Raw genomic sequence first — 21,960 nt, forward strand, 5'->3', positions numbered from 1 at the left:
TATTAAATAGTAGACTACTATAACATCCTATCACAGTGAACACATTAGAAACTGTTGATTCTAAAACTGCAATATACAATGTACCTTTGTGCTTGTGACAGACTGAAATTAATACCCCTTGAAAGTGTTCCAACAAAAAAAAAAAAGAAAAAGAAACAATATATACAGCTCACAATTACCTACCACATAATATTAAATAGTGAACTACTTTAACATCCTAACACAATAAACATTTTAGAAACTGGTGATTCTAAATCTACAACATACAATGCACCTTTGTGCTTGTAACAGACAGAAATTAGTATCTCTTTACATATTTTATCTTTTATTATATATGACAACATTTCCAGGACATGTATGTACCATCCACATGATGTCATATCCTGACCTACCATCGAGGTTTATCCAAATCAAACAATAAAGCGCAATAATGTTTTACTTATGGATCGGTAGCATCGCCTTTACAGGGGTGTGTGCACTGATCGCACTACTCTACGACTCTCACTCAACTGACACCACATTTTCCTTCTCATCCAACCCATTAATACACCAACAGAATAGGTCTAGAAGTCAGCTAACCTTAACACCACCACACTCAGGACAACATACCATACCTTTGTAATGTTGATGCATTAATTTGTTCTGAAAGCGGTGCTGATATTGAAGACAATAAAAGCGGGTTAAAAGCTGTGAGCTATCTGGGGAAGTTAACCTTGCATTACTGAGCAACTGTTTCACCAGGTATCCAGTCTAGCTTACCAAATTCCCAACCAGACTAACATTAATTATAATCTTTTAGTAGTCATCTTACGATAACCGGTGATATATATATATATATATATATATATATATATATATATATATATATATATATATAAAGACAATTTAAATAACAAGAAATAAACCAGTTTGTATTTGGACAATTATTTTAACATTGATCATTGTTCCGCTAAAATTTCGGCATATTAAACTTGATTCATAACTTAACTGGTGCCTTATTTAGGATTGTGAAAATGTGAGGTTGTAATCTTATGGAACACATCAAATATGGAGCTAAGATTGGGAGACTGCATACAACACTGCATTCATAAAATAACACACCAAGAACGTTAAAACATATGCAAGAGGAAGTTAACCACAAGCAACAGATTCAATTTTCACCTGAAGAGGTTACGTTCAGAGCGCAAACCTGTCCGTCATGAAATTACCACACACTGGTATACTAAATTCGTACTATCTGTGAAATCTTCCCAAAAAGAATAGCTGAGGGCTACTTTGATGATCACACTAAATTCGTACTATCTGTGAAATCTTCCCAAAAAGAATAGCTGAGGGCTACTTTGATGATCACACTACGTGCTTCTCGTGGTCAACTTTGTTTATACAAAGAGTGTAACTCCACAATAATTTTGATAATTAAAATAAATTACTTCGAAACACTAATTACAAAAGAAAAACCTCGATCTGGTTACTATCGTCTTACTATTAACCTGATGGGTCAATCAATTGTATAAGAACGTGGTACTGGTCTCACAAAGTACACCCCACATTGGTTGAACATAAAGAAAAGTTGCTATATTGGAAAATATTGTCAAGACAAGACGTTATAATCTCACGCACATTCACATTTAAGATTGATGATCTTAGTTAGAGTTACGGATCATCCACACATGGTTCCACTTTACTCACAAAGTAGTGACAAAGCAACTACTGGAAGATATTCTGAACTTCACACTCGAATTACACTGCGTTGCATTTTAAGATAACATTAGATATTTTAGATCTAAACCTGAAATAAAGAGGATTAAATTTTCAGCTAGGCTGAAGTTAAGAAATCCATTGTCCTACAGACTTAGCAGAGACGCACTTGGCCAGAGATCTTACCACTTCAGACGCTCGCCGCGGACAGACTGGCCTGGGTTCCTACCGAGGGTGCTTAACGGATACAAACGGAAGCGACCAGAGAGGCAGCTTCCTATACCAACATGACAAGGGACGGACAGGAACATACTAAGAATGGAAACCTCTTTGCTTTTAGAAAGCGTAGCTACCTGTTCCGACGCTGGTCCTACTGTTCACTAGCAGACAGGCTTGTCTGCTGCCATCAAGCATGCAACTAGAAATACATTTTCTCATTCATCCTTTCACACAGACGGGAAGGGGGATGACAGTATCTTATCATATACAGTATATAAAAGAAAGCGGGTGTAGATTCTGTATGAGACTGTGTGACATGAATTACATATAAACTGTGTTTTAAAGTGTAGTAGTGTGACAGATCGTTCTTGTTTATGTGTGAAAGTAACACGTTCCATTGCTCAGTCTCCTCCCAGATAGTCAGAAACGCCACAGTAAATTTAGAAGCGGAATCCAACAGAGACCTTTCACCTTTGCTCCTTTATACTCAACCACATAACACATGGAGTTGTTTCAGAGATAGCATTCCAGTCTCCGAGTACGTCCTTTCACTCCAGCCCCTCTCTCCATCGGCTTACCTCTGCATTCACTTTACCGATTATTCATCCTGCTGAATATCAACTTAGAATTGCGACATTTCATCTAAGAACAAAAAATACACAGATTTATTCATACTGCAAAATAACTGTACACATCCTTGGGACCGTTTTGATTAATTATACTGGTACCAGGCTTCAACAACAGCAACAAAATATTATTTTAGCAATATTGCCAATGTTATGGTAAGAATTAGATTTAAACTTATATTACATCTTACGTCAGTATTCCACAACGTTCACCATCTGGATCTCATACTCCCTTTATGTCCTTTTACGTTGTGAAGTTGTCCTCATCTCTTCATTCGTATTTCAGCTCTCCGTCCGTCCATTACTCCATCATTTTCTGGTCTTCCTTCGCCATTCACATCAATCTCGATTGCAGCATACACAGGCCTCTCTGTAACATATATCTAAGAAATCTCCACAGTATTCAATTCTACTCACCTTTATTTACCACTGTTTCACCACGTCGATTCTCTCTTTATTAATCGCACTGCTTCACGTCGCTTCTCTCCTTAAATATCACCTTTATCCACTACTATTTATCACGTTGCTTCTCTCTCTATCTACCATCTTCATCCACTCATTAATCATCACGTCGTTTCTGCTTGATCCTTATTCATATGACAAAAAATACGTACATACACCACTCTGTCGACTCCTGTTCATGACTCATTCGACCAGTCTATTCCGTCATACTTCCTGATATCCCGCTTGAAATTTCTTATGTTCGATTTGACCCTGCACAACGTTACAAACCACAAATAAATACACTGACTGTCTATCATAACTTTCCTACTTTCGATTTATCCTTAACTTTTCCATAATTTTATGTTAGAAATGTGATGAAGCCTACGTGATTGTTTTCCCTTGATCGTCTCAATCAGTACAGCATTTTCATCGACAATCCGCCTCACTCTGAATGGTCCACTATACACCGTAAAGAATTTGCTAGTCAGGAATCTGTGCTTCTTTGATAATCGATGAGTTTTAATTAGAACCTTGTCTCCTACTGCCAATTCGATCTTACGGATCTTTCTTTTCTGCTTCTCCTGCTTATCCTTAGCTGCTTTCTTAATACGCTCTATCGCAACCTCGACAATTTCTGTGTGCCTCTGCTTTCCTGATCGCGGAAATTATACCAGCTCCCTGACTCGATCTGGTGGTGGTTCATTCTTTAATACCGTAATTGGTGATAAACCATTTTCTCCATGTGGTAGCTCATTGTGGATGTCCTGAAAATCTTTGAGAAAAATATTCCGACATCTATGTTGCCTATGGCAATAAATCTTACACAACCTTCCCAGTTCTTTTACCACTCTTTCACTGGGGTTACTTGCAGCATGGTATCAGGATATGAACACCGGTTTTATCCTTCTTCTCTTCAGTGTGGTTAGCCATTGTCTGGATCTATATTGTGGTCCATTATCAGCTATGAACTTCTCTACAGTTCCTACGTCTCGCAAAAAGTTTTTAACGATCGCTGCTGCTACTGTTCTTCCCGTCGTACATTTCAAGGCTGTAAACGTCACATACTTTGACACCAATTCCACTGCTACCAAAACATATCTATATCCCTGCACTGACTTACGTAGCGGGCCAAACAAATCTGGCACTATCGAAAAAAGCCTTCTGCCACAATTTGCAACTACCAAGCACGTTCTTGATCCTCCTCTCAATACTAATGAAATAAACTGATTCCCTTAATTTCTTACAGCATTTCTTTCCCCCGTAATCCCCATAACTTAGTACACCATATAGTGATGGTCGTCGGGAAAAGTCTCCGATTGTGGACAAAGCCCGCCGCCTAACGGATCACAGAGCCGCGGTCTGCCGACCCATTCAGCCCCTTCCGAATGTTTGCCGTTCTTGCTCATTAACCCAGGGTCGACACCTACTTCTCGCTCCACTATGCCACCTGCTACGTTTACCCCATAATCACTCTTCTCCATAGTGACAACACTTTTCGACTGCGACCTAGTTACTACCGACATTACGCAAAAAAAAATTGTACAACGATCTTCCAGCATTGGACGACGTAGCAACCAATCACATAAAAAATTAAAAGATCCTCACCAATCCAGAAAGAAATTGCAAACAAAAAATTTTACTTTTTAGCGCTATCACAATAAACGTAAAAATCTTGACAAATCCTCTCAAAAACAAATCCTAACAGCAAACTCTAACAGCACAATCCTGGCAGGGTCGAAATTACGAGACGCAACCACATGCCTTGCTCATACTGTGGCATCAAGCAGTCAGGCCTGCAAGATGAGTGGTCTGCCACACAAGTGGATTTATTCTTATTTCTCGCAAAAACATCAATGACTGATTATGAGCTCTAGTACCCACAGTGAAGCTACAAATTATTCTCCTGTTTGAATAATACGCAACGGAAACTGATAACGCACATCTGACTATCAGTAATTTACACAACTCTGATTTTCACTATGCACTGGCAATACCACATTTTCTTTCTTACCCAACGGCTTGGATCAACACGTGGCCATCGCACTGAATATCAATGGCGCACACATTATAAGTTCTGGATATCATGACTACACACTATTCGAAGAACAAGGCCACCAATCTTTTTATGGCTCTGAGCACTATGGGACTCAACTGCTGTGGTCATAAGTCCCCTAGAACTTAGAACTACTTAAACCTAACTAACCTAAGGACATCACACACATCCATGCCCGAGGCAGGATTAAAACCTGCGACCGTAGCGGTCGTGCGGTTCCAGACTGTAGCGCCTTTAACCGCTCGGCCACTCCGGCCGGCTAATCTTTTTATTTTCACTATCATTTTTATTCCGATGAATTCTATTATGATTCAAAGATAACCTAAACACACCATTATATTTTATACAACAATTACACATGAGAAATTCCGCCCAGTGGGCATGTTTTTACATTGTTGGGTTGGGTTATTTGGGGAAGGAGACCAGACAGCGAGGTCATCAGTCTCATCGGATTAGGGAAGGACGGGGAAGGAAGTCGGCCGTGCCCTTTGAAAGGAACCATCCCGGCATTTGCCTGGAGCGATTTAGGGAAATCACGGAAAACCTAAATCAGGATGGCCGGACGCGGGATTGAACCGTCGTCCTCCCGAATGCGAGTCCAGTGTCTAACCACTGCGCCACCGCCTCGGTTTTTACATTGTTGATTCTCTATCTTAAGGTCTCGTAATTATCTAACACTACAGTGCACGTTCTGGATAGGATGGTAGATCTTTTGTTATATCTCACACTTCGACTCTCACACTCATCATCACGAAGATTTCCTCCAGACCGAGTGGTACAAAAAGGAACATGCATAACCCACTGCCTCCGAACCTAGCTTGCTACTCTCCCATGCAAACCACACATACTTAAATTACATGAAATACATCAAATGGTTCAAATGGCTCTGAGCACTATGCGACTTAACTTCTGAGGTCATCAGTCGCCTAGAACTTAGAACTAATTAAACCTAACTAACCTAAGGACATCACACACATCCATGCCCGAGGCAGGATTCGAACCTGCGACCGTAGCGGTCACGCGGTTCCAGACTGAAGCGCCTTTAACCGCACGGCCACACCGGCCGGCGAAATACATCACACTGGCAACATACAATACATCACAAAGAATAGTCACAACGTTAGAATCACTTCATTTTCAGCTCTCCCACTTCCATTAGTATTCATCCCAGTTTCACATGACACTGCCCCACTTCGTAACTTTTATTTCCTCCTACGAACTCTGGAGAACATATGTACGTCTTGCTGTGCAACGTAAGCCAAGTGGCGTTGCTGGATAGACGGCTGACACACCTTGCTTCTCTCTCAGAGTATTATAGTTTGAATCTAGCGTCACACGGAAACATAACACGCAAAGTAATATTAAGAACACATTCGTCACACACGCGAGTCCTCAACTGATACCATGGACGAGTACTTCTCTTTAACCTTTGTCTCATACACAGATTGAGACTCACACAGTACTCAGCACGTGGAAGAACTCGTCTCTAATTTCAAGTCCTGCAAACGCTATTTCTTAAATATTTCAACTTATAGTACACAAGCTAGTAATTCAGCTTAACTTAAGCACACGGAAGTATTTCAACGTATTGCTACACGTGGTTTCATTGTTTACTGTTGGTCACTTCCTAAGATTACTATGATCCCCTTAATATTACCTGCCTGTCATTTAATTCTCCCCCAAAAGTTACTGAAATAGATAAATTATTATTCCAAGCTACTCTTAAGTATTTCACATCCATACCAATGTCTCCACTCTTTTGTCTTTACGGAGCATGCCTAAGACAGGTCTTACCAACACATGATCCAGCGCCAGAGTGCTGAAACATGGCCGTTCTTCAGGTCGTCTCGCACCTCCGCCGAGGTGGGGCAGCACCATGCTACCGTATTGGTCAGCCACATTTCAGGCGGTCAAAGCTCAGGTAAATTTCATCTCTTTAGTTCCACCAAAGGTGACCAAAGGACCGTCTCAAAGATGATCATATTTTGCACTTCCACTATCTGCAGTTTGCAGATGACCATACATTCATTCATTTCACAGATCTCACCAAATTGGAAGTAGGGATTTATTTTGTGGGAGTGCACATGTGGTGAATTAAATAAATAAATTGTCATTCTTTCCTACACTGGTATCCAGCTTCGGTGTATTAAGTGAAATTGAGTTATTATTACAAAAAATATATTGTTCTGACAGGAATATCGCAGAATGTCGTACCTGTTTTCAATGTCGAGCGGTACTGTACCCTTTCGCTGTTATAATGCAACGTCAAATAAAGTAAGGTTACCGAAGTCTAGTTTCTATAGTCTAAGTGTGTTTCAGCTAAATATGACACCAGTTACTTTTTTTCTTTCTTTAAGTCATCAGTCTTCTGAGGTTTTTTTGTGCGTCCCTCCACGAGTACCTCTCCTGTGCTAACCTCTTCATCTCAGAGTAGCACTTGCAGCCTATGTCCTCAATTATTTGCTGGATGTATTCCAATCTCTGTCTTCCTCTACAGTTTTTGCCCCCTACAGCTCCCTCTAGTACCATGGAAGTCATTACCTCATCTCTTAACAGATGTCCTATCATACTGTCCCTTCTTCTTATCAGTATTTTCCGCATATTCCTTTCCGATTCAGCGCAGAACCTCCTCATTCCTTACCTCATCAGTCCACTTAATTTTCAGCATTCGTCTGTAGTACTATATCTCAAATGCTTCGATTCTCTTCTGTTCCGGTTTTCCCACAGTCCATGTTTCAGTGCCATACAATGATGTAGTCCAGATGAACATTCACAGAAATTTCTTCCTCAAATTAAGGCTTACGTTTGATTCTAGTAGACTTCTCTTGTCCATGAATGACCTTTTTTGCCAGTTCTCGTCAGCTTTTGATGTCCTTCTTGCTCCTTACGTCATTGGTTTTTAGCTGCCTAGGTAGTAGAATTCATTAACTTCATCTACTTCGCTACCAGCAATACAGATGTTAAGTTTCTCGCTGATCTCATTCATTCTAATTCTCATTACTTCCGTCTTTCTTTAATTTACTCTCGGTCCATATTCAGCACTCATTAAACTGTTCGTTCTGTTCAGGAAATCATGTAATTCTTCTTCACTTTCACTCACGATAGCAATGTCATCGGCGAATCGTATCACTGATATCCCTTGACTGAATTTTAATCGCGCTCTTGAAGCTTTCTTTTATTTCCATCATCGCTTTTTAGATGTACAGGTTGAATAGTAGAAGCGAACGACTACAATCCTGTCTTACACCATTTTAATCCTAGCACTTCGTTCTTGGTTGTCCATTTTTATCATTCAATCTTCGCTCTTATACATACAGTGTCATACATTACCCGTCTCTCCCTATTGTTTACCACTATTTTTCTCAGAATTTCGAACATCTTGCACCATTTTACACTGTAGAACGCTTTTTCCAGGTCTACAATTCCTATGAACGTGTCTTGGTTTTTCTTTAGTGTTGCTTCCATTATCAACAGCAACGTCAGAATTTCTCTCTGGTGTCTTTACCTAACCTGAAGCCAAGCTGCTCGTCGTCTAACATATCCTAAATTTTCTTTTCAATTCTTCTGTATATTATTCTTGTAAGCAACGTGGATGCAATAGCTGTTAAGCTGATTGTGCGGTAATTCTCGCACTTGTCAGCTCTTGCCGTCTTCGGAATTGTGCGGGTGATGCTTTTCCGAAAGTCGGTATGTCGCCAGACTCACACATTCTACACACCATCGTGAACAGTCGTTTTGTTGCCACTTCCCCAATCATTTTGGAAATTGTGATGGAACATTATCTATCCCTTATGCCTTATTTGATTTTAAGTCCACCAAAGCTCTTTTAAATTCTGTTTCTAATACTGGATGCCCTATCTCTTCTAAATCGACTGATGTTTCTTCTTCTACCACATCAGACAAATCTTCCCCCTCATAGAGGCTTACAATGTATTCTTGTCACCTGTCCGCTTTCTCCTCTGCATTTAACAGTGGAATTCACGTTGCACTCGTAATGTTATCACCCTTGCATTTAATGTCACCGAAGGTTGTTTTGAATTTCCTGTGTGCTGAGTCTGTCCTTCGGACAATCATTTCTTTTTCGATGTCGTCACTTTTTCCCAGCAGACATTTCGTCTTAGCTTCCCTGCAATTACTATTTATTTCATTCCTTACTGACTTCTATTTCTCTATTCCTGAGTTTCCCGAAACATTTTTGTACTTCCTCCTTTCATCGATCAATTGAAGTTTTTCTTCTTTTACCAATGGTTTCTTTACAGCTGCCTTCTTTGTACCTATGTTTTCCTTCCCAACTTCCGTGAAGGCCCTTTTTAGAGATGTCCATTCGTCTTCAGCTGTACTGCCTTCTGAGCTATTCCTTATTGCTGTATCTATAGCCTTAGAGAACTTCCACAGTATCTCGTCATTCCTTAGTACCTCCTTATCCCACTTCTTTGCGTATTGATTCTTCCTGTCTAATGTCTTAAACTTCAGCTTACAATTCATCACTGCTATATTTTGATCTGAGTCTATGTCTACTCATTAATACGCCTTATACTCCAGTGTCTGATTTCGGAATCTCAGTCTAACCATCATGTGGTCTAACTGAAATCTTCCCATATAACCCGACCTTTTCCAAGTATACGTCCTCCTCTTGTGATTCTTGAACAGAGTATTCGCTATTACTTGCTGAGACCTATTACAGAACTCAATCTTTCTCCTCTCTCATTCCTTGTCCCAAGACCATATTCTCCTGTAATCTTTTCTTCTACTGCTTCCCCTACAACTGCATTCTAGTCTCCCATGACTATTAGATTTTCATATCACTTTACATACTCTACTACCCTTCCAGTACGCTGATACACTTTCTCTCTCTCTTCATCTTCAGCTTGCGACGTCGGTAAGTATATCTGAACTAATGTTGTCGGTTTTGGTTTGCTGTCTGATAAGAACAAACCTATGACTGAAATGTTCACAGTAACACACTCTCTGCCCTACCTTCATATTCACAACGAATCCTACTCCCGGTATACCATTTTCTGCTGCTGTTGATATTACCCTGTACTCATCTGAATAAAAAATCCTTGTCTTCTTTCCACTTCACTTCACTGATCCCTACTATATCTAGATTGAGCCTTTGCATTTCCCTTTTCTGATTTTCTAGTATCCCTATCACTTTCAAGCTTCTGACATTCCACTCCCCGACTCGTAGAACGTTACCCTTCCATTGATTATTCAATCTTTTTCTCATGGTAACCTCCCCTTGGCAGCCTCTCCCGGAGATCTGACTTGGGACTATTCTGGAATATTTTGCCAATGGAGAGATCATCATGACACTTCTCAAATCACAGGACACTTTTCATGTGGATACATATTACTTGTCTTTAATGCAGTGGTTTCCATTGCCTTCTGCATCCTCATGACGTTGATCATTGCTGATTCTTCAGATGCCCACCCCAAGGGAAGAGAGTGCCATGACCCACTGTCCTCTTTTCCTCTCTCTCTGACAAGGCCGTTGGCCGAATGAGGGGCGACTTCTTATGCTGGAAGTCTTCGTCCTAAACCTAGAAAGCCTATTAACCGCTAAATGGCCTCAAGTCTCTTTTAGCACACTTTTCCACCAACTTGTCGGCCAGTACGTCTTTGTCCTCTTTCAGAACAGTTATAGAATGAGGAAATTCATAATAAAATTCACAAACATGTCGTAACATACTCGAGCTTCCCGAATGAATGGTTCGTAAATACTTACACAATTTGCATTGCCAGACACTTACCGAGTTATTTGAAGTTGCCTCGTAAACACACGAAAATTTAATAGTTTGTTTATAAATAAAACTTCCTCTACCAGTCACGATTGTTCTTTATTTCCTTTTCGCAGGACGCGTTTCGGGAAATGTGTCCCATTTTCAAGTGCGTCTTTTATGTGTATTAAGCTATTTCTATTGATGTTGTCAATGTATGAGAGCCTGCTTCAATTCATTGACTTTTACTGAAATATGTAAGAAACACGCGATTTTTTCGTTAGTTATCGATTCTTTTGTTGAAGTTAGTGGCGAAATGTAGAAGAATTTGTACTTACAGTTTTCTAACGGTCCATTTGTGCAATCTCGCACACACTAAACATCACACACAGCTTGCTGTACACTTTAAACATCTAAAATATCTTATATAAACAAAACAGTTACAAATATCTTCTTACAAGTAGTCCACAGAGATAACATTATAGGTCTTCCACAGATTATGATATGCTTTTGTACAGAGGTTATTTATCTTAACAATTTGGCTCATAAATTACTTGACAACGTCAATAGAAATAGCTTAAAACACAAAAATCGCACTTTAAAATGGGAATCATTTCCCGAAACACGTCCTGCGAAAAGTAAATAAAGAAAAATCGTGACTGGTAGCAGAAAATTTATTTGTAAAGAAACCTATTGTTTTCACAGTCGCAGGCTTTCAAGAATTATTTATAATGGATGAAGTCAGATATGAAAATTTTTCCCTACTGAACTTGGGCTCTGTTTCTTGAAGCCTATATACACCCCTATTCGTAATTTCCCCTCCACCTCCTTTAAATTGGTTTGTATGTTTCGCTGCTGCCACAGTTATGATAAACGAACTGCAAATATGTACCTGAATATTCTGCAGTCACTTTGGATTGCTATCGCAACCTGTTGTAAGCCAGAACTGGTCCGTTGATGCTTTCCAAGATTACGGAAATCCGAATTGGTCTGCTGTAACTACAATGCTTCGGTACACTTGTAGTCGTGTGTCTCCGTTGCCGGAGGTTGAGCTACTTCAATGACTGCAGTGAAGACGGCAGGAAGTCCGGAAGGGGATTTTGTACACCTCTGGTACAAACACTGGCTGCCGCCGCCAACACTCCTCAGACAAGTTCACCACAACAGCGCAACACAGCTACTAGGCACACACCCTGCTCACTCTAGCTTGTAAACATGCCCTCCCAACGCTGCTCTCGCAGGCCCCTCCATCCTCTGTCTCCACACCGTTGCGGCACCCAACTGTTAGTCCGCCGCCAGAGGCGCCTGCTACGGCGGTTAATCGAAACAGGTGAATAAATAATTCATACAGCTGCTGCACGGCACATTGTTGCATTATCACTGCTTTGGTAAGCAAATCTGTAACGGCGCAGCGTTCTCTGGTTGGTAAATAAGGGCCAAATCCAGTTACATTCAGGATGGAAAGAGGTGCTTTATGCATTACATTGATTGACTGTTCCATCGGTTCTTGGTAGAATATTTTGTGCATTATGAATGAAACATATACAACAGTAGTGTAATATTTTACAGTATCTATTGTTTGTTACACAAACTGGTTTTCGGCTGGTACGCCATCATCAGCTACAAAGGTAAGGATGTGGTGCAGTGAAATTTTGTTGGATCAAGAATTTTAAACTAGTGCATGCCTGGAAGACGAACTGTCTTGAAACTATGGAAATTAATAAACACATATCCATCAACCCGAGCCTGGTACAGAGTGACCAGACACTGCTCCCTTACTCAGCACTTCGAAAAGCAAATACTACTCATTATCCCATCCAGGCCATGTTGTAAATTACCCCTCTTACTCACATGCTCCATTTCCTTTACATTAGGTACTATAATTTCTCCTGTTGTGTTGAAAAAATTTTACTTTGCATACGCACAGCTGCGTCACTCACCGGTTTAATATCACTATTATATCTAATCTGTTTCTAATTTATGATCTATTAAAAATGAGATTATTTTGTTCAGCCACATTTTTTGGAATTTCACCAAAGCTTATTATTGAGTTACGTTCTTCTTTGTACAACTGTTGTTGTTTATAATTCATTAGTTAATGTGCCACATATTTCATCGTAGTTAAATAATCTTACACCGCATTTACACCGAAATAAACTAGCTTGTTTTATTTCAGTTCTAACATAACACTCTGGAAATGGAGATACTCTGTACATGCAATAGTTAAAAATTTATCACCTAACAAAATTTCACTGCACCACATACTTATCTTTGTACCTGATGATGGCGTAACAATCGAAAATCGGTTCGTGTAGCAAATAATCAATATTGAAAAATATTACACCGGTGTTGTGTGTGTTTTGTTCATAATTTATTGGACAGATTCAACCTAGAATACATATCCAGTTCCGACGTACAACTGGCGGTGGATGAGCGTCGAACCCACGGTTATCAGTGGAGTTGCTCTTCCACTGTGCAGCGTGACCCGGTGATCGAGAGACCATGCGTGACAGATGTTCCAGGCCGGTGACGGAGCTGCGTCACGCACTGGCTACGGCTGTTATATCAAAAAAGGCGAGTAAGCTATCGATATACCCGCCGCACAGCAGAATTCCTCAGCCACCGCCTCGCCCCCTTAAGATGGAACGGAGGGGAGGGTTTAACGGATGCATCTGCCAACAACGCGCCACCCTCCTATCCACCAATTGTCTATTTAAGCTGGCTGCTATGCTCCCTAATGCACTTCTCCCTGGCTTCATCCTCGATCAGGAAACACATAGGGAAACGACCTCCACAACCATTCTTTTCCTTTTTTTCTTTAACCTACATCCTCAGTTGTTTTCTGGCTGTGTCCCAATGTTTTTCCTGTACAGTAGCTCCTTATAGTACCATGGAAATTATTCCCTGATCTCTGTCTCCAAAGATGTCCTATCGTCCTGTCCCGTCTTCTTGTCAGTGTTCTCCTTATATTCCAATCCTTGACGATTCTGTGGAGAACTTGCTTTTTTTATCTTGTCAGTCCAGATAATTTTCAACATTATTCTGTAGTCCTTATCCCATATGCTTCATTCTCTTCTGTTCCGGTTTTCCCACATTCCATGTTTTACTAAGATACAATGTTCTGCTCCAACAGTAAATTCTCAGAAATTTCGTCCTCAAATTGAGGCTTACGTTTGATAGAAGTAGACTAATCTTTAATATTTCTTCAGTCTTGCTTCCCTTATCAACCGCAACGTTAGAACTTCTCTCTGTTGCCTTTACTATTCTCGAAGACAAACTGATCGTCCCTAACGAACTCTCAATTTCCTTTTCCATTGTTTTGTATACTATTCTTGTAAGCAACTTGGATGCATGTGCTATTAAGCCGATTGATTGTATGATACGTCTCTCACATGTGCGCTGTTACTGTCTTGAGAATTGTGTGGATGATGTTTTTCCGAAAGTTTGAGGGTATATTGCGAGGTTCCCCAATAATTTAAGAAATTCTGACGGAATGTTATCTATCCCGTCTGCCTCCTTTAAGTCTTCCAAAGCTCTTTTAAATTTTAATTCTAGTATTGGATCCCCTCTCTTTTCCCTATCGACTCTTGTTTCTTCTATCACGTCATCAGTTATGTCCTCCCCCTCACAGAAGCCCTCAATGTACTCTTTTTCCACCTATCTGCTCTCCTCTGCATTTAACAGTGAAATTCCCATTGCACTCTTAATGTTACCGCCCTGGCTTTTGATTGCACGGAAGGTTGTTTTGACTTTTGTATATGCCGAGTCAGTCCTTCCGACAATCATTCCTTCATCATTTATTTTTTGTTTTTTTTTCACATTTTTCATGTAGCCATTTGCCTTATCTTCTCCGCACTTCCTATTTATTTCATCTCTAACAAGGGAACCTCCCCATCGCAACCCCCTCAGATTAAGTTATAAGTTGGCACAGTGGATAGGCCTTGAAAAACTGGACACAGATCAATCGAGAAAACAGGAAGAAGTTGTGTGAAACTATTAAAAAGTAAGCAAAATATGCTAACTGAGTAGTCCATGTGCAAGATAGGCAACATCAAGGATAGTGTGAGCTCAGGAGCACCGTGGTCCCGTGGTTAGCGTGAGCAGCTGTGGAATGAGAGGTCTTTGGTTCAAGCCTTTTTATTTTCAGTTTATGTGACAAACACTTATGTTTTCATCACTTTTTTGGGAATGATTATCACATCCACAAGAAAACCTAAATCGGGCAAGGTACGAGAATCTTTTTACCCATTCGCCAAGTGTACAAGTTAGGTGGGTCGACAACATAATCCTGTCATGTGACGCACATGCCGTCACCAGTGTCGTATAGAATATATCAGACGTGTTTTCCTGTGGAGGAATCGGTTGACCTATGACCTTGCGATCAAATGTTTTCGGTTCCCATTGGAGAGGCACGTCGTTTCGTCGACTAATCGCACGTTTTTGCACAGACACAGACACTAAACTTATTACAGTGAACAGATACGTCAATGATCGAACGGACAGATCATAACTTTGCGAAAATAAAGAAAGTAAACTTTTCACCCGAGGGAAGACTCGAACCAAGGACCTCTCATTCCATAGCTGCTCACGCTAACGACGGGACCACGGTGCTCCTGAGCTCACATTATCCTTGATGTTGCCTATCTTGCACATGGACTACTCAGTTCGTATATTTTGCTTATTTTTCATAGTTCCACACAGCTTCTTCCTGTTTTCTCGATTGATCTGTGCTTAGTTTTTGAAGATCTATCCACTGTGCCAACTTATAACTAAATCTGAGGGGGGTGCGATGGTGAGGTTCCCTTGTAAGTGACGTCTGAGTTTTCCTGAACACCTTTATTCCTTCTTCTTTCGTAGATCAACTGAAGTATTTCTTCTGATACCCGTGGTTTCTTGGCAGTTATATTTCTAGGACCTACATTTTTCTCTTCAGCTTCTGTAATTGACCATTTTAGAGATGCCCATGACTTTATACGGTTCAATAAGGCAGCATTTTACCTGTTATTCCTTGCGTCCTATTGCTCTGCTCCGAAAATTTTGTAAGGTAAACCACACGTCCCACCTTCCGCCCGACTGGTCACCTCCATGAATGATGGTACCTCCCAGCCTGACTGCGCTGTGCAAGTCACATATTGTTTGTGGGCTGCCTCCTAGTCTTTCCTAATTGTCTGCTGGTCGTTGTTCTCCAACAGCATGTCGTTCATGAATGGTAGGTCAGAAAGAGGGAGATTAACCTAGAAAGTGGAACTCAAGCTGAGTGGTGTGGTTTAAAGATTCTCGTGCGTGGCAGTGTTGAACGCGCTATGCAATTGTCGAATTTTTCTTGCGGCTCTGCGTGCCGTACACTGATCAGCCAGAACATTATGACACCGACCAACTATCGATATAAAGCCGTCCAGCCGGTAGCAGCGTCACCTGGCGAGGAATGGCTACCGAGGCGAAACCATGCCCACACGTCGTGCTGGTGGGCGGGCAGACTGGTAAAACAGGACAGACGGCGAAGTGTGGCGGAACTAACATTTGACTTTAATGCTGGACAGACTACAAATATTCTGAACACTTCACCGAACACACGTAGCGATGGGCCTCCGCAGCCGACGATCCATGCATGTGCCAATGTTAACATCACAGCACTGGCAACTTGACTGAAATGGGCACACGACCAGCGGCACTGGACGCTGGAGCTGTGGCACACCATCGCATGGTCTCATGAATTCCAATTCCTTGTTCATCATGGCGATGGGAGGGAGCAAATCCGTAATCTTCCAGAGGAACAGCTCCTTGAGAATCGTACTTCGTGACGGAGACAAGTTAGCGGCGGACCATTATTCTCTGGAAAACATCACCTGGGCATTCATGGGTCCAGCGGAGTTTGCGCAAGGCACCATGACGGCCAAGAAGTATAGTACATGGGTTGAAGATCATGTACACCCCTTCATAGCCGTCAAGTGCCCGACGGCAGTGGCACGTTTCAGCAAATTAATGCGCCATGTCACAACGACAGGAATGTTATGAAGCGGTTCTAGGGACACAGTGGCGAGTTCTAATTGTTGTAGTGGCCCACCAAGTCACCAGATCTGAGCTCGAGCGAACGTATATGTGATGTGATTGAACGTGGTGTCCGAGCTCATCGCCCCCTCCCCGGAATTTATGAGAATTAGATGACTTTTACGTGAAGATGACTCAAACTCCCTCCACTGACCTACCCCGGCCTCACTGCTTCCACGCCACGACGCGTCACCTCTGTCATCTGTGCCAAAGATGAACATACCAGCTATTATGTAGCTGATCATAATGTTCTGGCTGATCAGTATACAACCAGGGTCACCTTCGGATAGTGGCTGATGCTTTCCCCGAACGAAGGGTGCGGATGGAGTAACGGCACTCTTGAAACACTGAAACAGTGTCGCCTAAAATCACCTGCACTGTAGTGCCCCCAGCGGTGGTGGTGAGGGAAGCATTGGAATCTAGGTGGCGAAACTCGGCTCCAAACGCTTGGCTTTCTAAGCGGATCAGGCGCTAGAAGTGTCCCTGTTTGTCTCTCAGCCCATCAGAGCTGGGCTGGTCGATACAACAGGCAGTCCTATAGAAACACAGACGGTGATGCCTCCACCAGCGCATGGTGAGAGAGTGACGATGCTGCTCTAGGGCGCCCAGAGGTCGCTGATTCGATGCCTCTTGCCAGCTGTATGGCCAGTATTTATACAGCTGTGGCCAAGCTACTTGACATGCAGACATCCCAGGCTTTATGTAGCTCTCTTGTTGCAATGCTGCAACTACTCAGCAATTCAAATTTCAGTGCTTGCCAGATAGTTCATCGAAACAACTCAGACTCTGATTGAAAGTTATCCAGGCATGGGATCATGGGATGCGACAAGGTGAGTTAACCTGTGGGGTGACTATAAAAGATTTAGAATGTATGCAAAATTTAATTTACTGACAACATTTATTTTCCCAAAACAAAGACAGACATAAATGATTCTCAACAAGTTATGATTGAATACCATAAACAACTAACGGGTGGCTTAAGACCACAATGGACAAGGATCCTGGGTGGCAGAAGGGAGCCAAGTACTCTGGCCCTAAAAATGTGGATTACACAATTCGAATTGATCTGATGCTGAGTAGATTTTGGTTGATAATCTACAGAAGTTGCTCAATATAGGTGCACCAATGAGCAATTGGCGATTGAGATCTGTGCACCCTGACAATGCTGTTTGCTTTGTGTGACAATGTAAATTGCAGTTGGCGAGAAGTGCATGGAAATGGCAAGACGTGTAGACGGCACCTGTGAATCGACCACAGCCACGAAAGAAATGCAAAAATCTCACAGTCTAGCGATCAGGCAGAAAGATAGCAATTCACCCTCTACCAGAGGAAGTAGTTCAAACCAGTGCGTTCACCATGAGGTCTGGAGTCAAACTGACCTAGTACACCGTACTACCACCAGAGGGCACTGTCATCCCTTCTGTGATGCAACCCAAGATGGCAGTCTTGGGGGGGGGGGGGGAGAATAGACTCAGCTTGTGCAGGAGAGAGTGTATTTTATTTATTTTTGTAACAATTTATTTAGGGATGGATTTCATGTAGTTCATTTATTACACTGATACAAAACACTCGCTCTGACGTGCTTGGGGTTACAATACTCAGCCAAAAGACATGCAAACTACTCGTAAATTATCTAAATAATGCATTACACTGATGTACAGACAAGCAAACAACTCGTAAATTACCGAAATAATACAGTACACTGATGTACAGTCACGCAAACAACTCGTAAATTGTCAAAAGTAATGCATGTAAAAGGTCCTGCAAACATGCTCACAACGCTTAAACAGCCGAAAATAATGCACTGCACAAACACTCATTGCATGGAAAAATTGCTTCGAACTTTCGTCAACCGGAGTGTATCAGAGACTCCAACACATGCTCGTGCTGACGCTGCCACAAGCCATCACCAGATGCAAGCCAGTACCTGATCGTGAGCCATCGCTCTCACACTGCTGGCGCCTACAGCAAGCAGGTGAAAGTCACATCAGTTCTCGGGTATTCAGTTAGAATTCTTAGAGTGTTATACTGACGTCACATGTCTATGTAAATAACAGCCAATTCACCCTCTGCACGCAAACGTGTTTAACGTTTCTGGCACGAAGCCTCTCTACCTGTGGTCCAGCGAAACCTAACTGCTGAGCAACTCACCTTCGCAGACGCAGCTAAAAGGTTCTCAGTGTTGTACTGACATCACAGGTCGTGCTATAGAAATCTGTAGCAATGCTTCCCAGAATAGCACATGGTGCATTGTTCCTAGCAGTCCTAATGCGACATGTGAGACACCTCTGGCAGAACATGTTTTTACTGTGACTGACATCTAACTGCAGGTCCAGTGTCAAGCGAGAGATGTCTGCATAGCGGCTCACCCGTGGAGGCGCAGCTAAAAGGTTCTCAATGTTATACTGACGTCACATGTCTATGTAAGTAAAAGCCAAGTCTACCTCTCAGAAATAGTAAAGTGCTGCAGAAATAGATAACGATCGCTTCGTGATGTCTCAGCTCGTCTGTATGGAAATTGATGTGTTAACAGGAACTGTTTACGAAAATAGCACAGAATAACAGTGATTACGTATTTCCTGATGGTCCTAACAGGGCACCCCGTCTGTCACGTGTTACCCATCCAGAAAATTGTGATGTCCTGCTTTCAACATACTTCTCAGAATCGGCAAATGTTGTCGCTACTATGTAGAGGCTCCCATGTCCCAGCACAAAGGATGTCTTACAATGAAAGGAGCATTCTGATTGGCTGTTACTGAATTTACCCGCCAAATTACTGATGCTGACAATGTGGAAGTACAGTCAGCCTTTTTATTCCTTCTGCAGGCGAGACTTTCAGTGGAAAACTATTTTGTACAGATCGCGATATTGCACTAACAGTTAAACCCTGCAGAAGTTTCATACAGATTATCAAATATGGAAAGACACTTGCTCAATTTTGCTGCCCAGCCACTGAGGACGAAAGCTTGATTACTAGAGTGTAAAACCGATCACCAACCCGAAAATATATTACCGCATATCGTGTCGATGTAGTAAACATACAATTCGTATCCTGCGCCATACAAAATCGCCCTTTTTGCATCGTTCATACAGCTATCAACCGACAGACACTCGTACATGTACTGCGAAGACAGCAATGTATATACTCCTCGCAGCACTAGATATTTTCCCGCCGCCGACAGTCACAAGTCATCTGCTTCCGACACGTGACTAGAGCGCCCTAGGCGGACAGAAGTCGCTCTTCGAACTGTTTTACAAAGATGGGCTCGTTTCCCCTCGGCACAAAGGCGTCACTGTTTCTGACCCTGAACTGTTTGCTTGCTTGTTTTCCAGCCCAATCTCCAAACTCTGGATTACAAGATAGTATGTAAGTTTACACTGTTTGCTAGAATATCATGCCATTTTCGCGACACTCGTACATATACTGCAAAGACTGTCGTACAGAGACTGTGTCGGTTCCCCTCGGCACAAAGGCGTCACTGTTTCTGGTTCCGACGTGCTTGCTCGCTTGTTTTCTATATCAATCTCCAGACTCTCGGGTTACAAGAACACATGTATTTTCACATTTTTTGCCAGAATATTATACCATTACGCGATACTTCTCGATATCAAGAACATAGCAATATTGCTTGCATAGCGGTATCGCTCGCGCAGCATAATTCCAAACGTATGACTGGAAATTATTTCTCTAGAAATACGAAATTTTAGTGAGGTGGGGTGGATCGTGCTGTAAACCACTGAGTAACTAGAAACTTATCCCGTCTGTGAAGACATTTACGTGAAAACTCGAAGAAAACAGACGAAACTGATATTTCCACTAGCGAATACCGATGTTGGTGATGTAACAGATTCCAAATCATCCCTATAATTTACATAGTCAACTAAGGTGTTTCTCATGTCTAGAGAACCAGCAAACGTGTCTTCCACCTGTCTTTCACCTTTCAGATGTGCACACCATACTCTATGTTCTCTTAACTAAATAAAGATGTGGAATGTGAAGAAGCAGTCCATCAGACAATTTGCTTGGGAGGGAATAATGGTCAAGTGCAAACAAATGTCCATATTGAATTGAAAGCTGTCCGACACATATTAAGTATTAGTTGCTATTCGGCCGTCTAGAGGACGATAAAGTTAAGTCAGCTGAATTCCTGCATCCCAATAGGCCTCTTCATTCGGGCAGCTCCTGCTATTAGTGAGAAACGTGAATCATTCCCACCACGGGTCAACGGCGCTGCACGCCAAGCACGCATAGACAGAATAATTCTAGGAAACTGGCCATATATATATATATATATATATATATATATATATATATATCACTGTACTTACAATTAAATATTACGATCGCGGTCTCAATTGGACGACATTCGACAATGAGCTAAGTATCGGAAATACTCGTTGCCTACAGCTGTGGCTCTGGAATACAAATATCTGTACCATTATTATGACTTGACATACTTTTCCCTTTGCTGTCACAGTATTCCACATCAAATCCATACTTTCCTTACGACTGGACACAGTCATTTACGTTACACATGTCGGAACACAGACACACATACTTTATAAGCCTGATGCTCAAAGCGAACCTATTACACATCGCTATAATAATACTTGGCCAATAAATGATTGCTTCTGCGATATATCCACTGGGTATAGGTTATAACACTGCAACAGCGTATTTACGTAGCCACGTATAACACCGTAATAGCATTTACTTAGCCTATGTAATCATATACCAAATTTCATTTTATTACGTATTATGCCCCAACAGAACAAACTAGTCCTGTCACGGAAAAGCTACGTATAACACTCCTGTCTGCTACTATTGTACCATAACCTTAAAGCTGGAAACAGGCTTTGAAATAAAACTATTTTGTTATAGCAATTATGGTATAAAGTAACAGAGCAGTGTTACCCTCTGGGAGGATTTTTGTTAAGTTGATCGTGTTGTACCTAACGGAAATGGCTTACCGGAAATGAAAGTCAGAATTACGTAAATATTTGAACAGTACCAAACAAAATTTTGTCTATCTGCACTGTTCAACGGATAAAGAAAACGGCCGCCAGCCTAACTAGGCAAGAAAATGATTAACATTCTCGTTTAAGAAAGTAGGTATAAGTAATTATAACGGACAAACACAACCTAGACTTG

Source organism: Schistocerca nitens, chromosome 2, assembly GCF_023898315.1.
Source record: "Schistocerca nitens isolate TAMUIC-IGC-003100 chromosome 2, iqSchNite1.1, whole genome shotgun sequence".
Lineage (NCBI taxonomy): Eukaryota > Metazoa > Arthropoda > Insecta > Orthoptera > Acrididae > Schistocerca > Schistocerca nitens.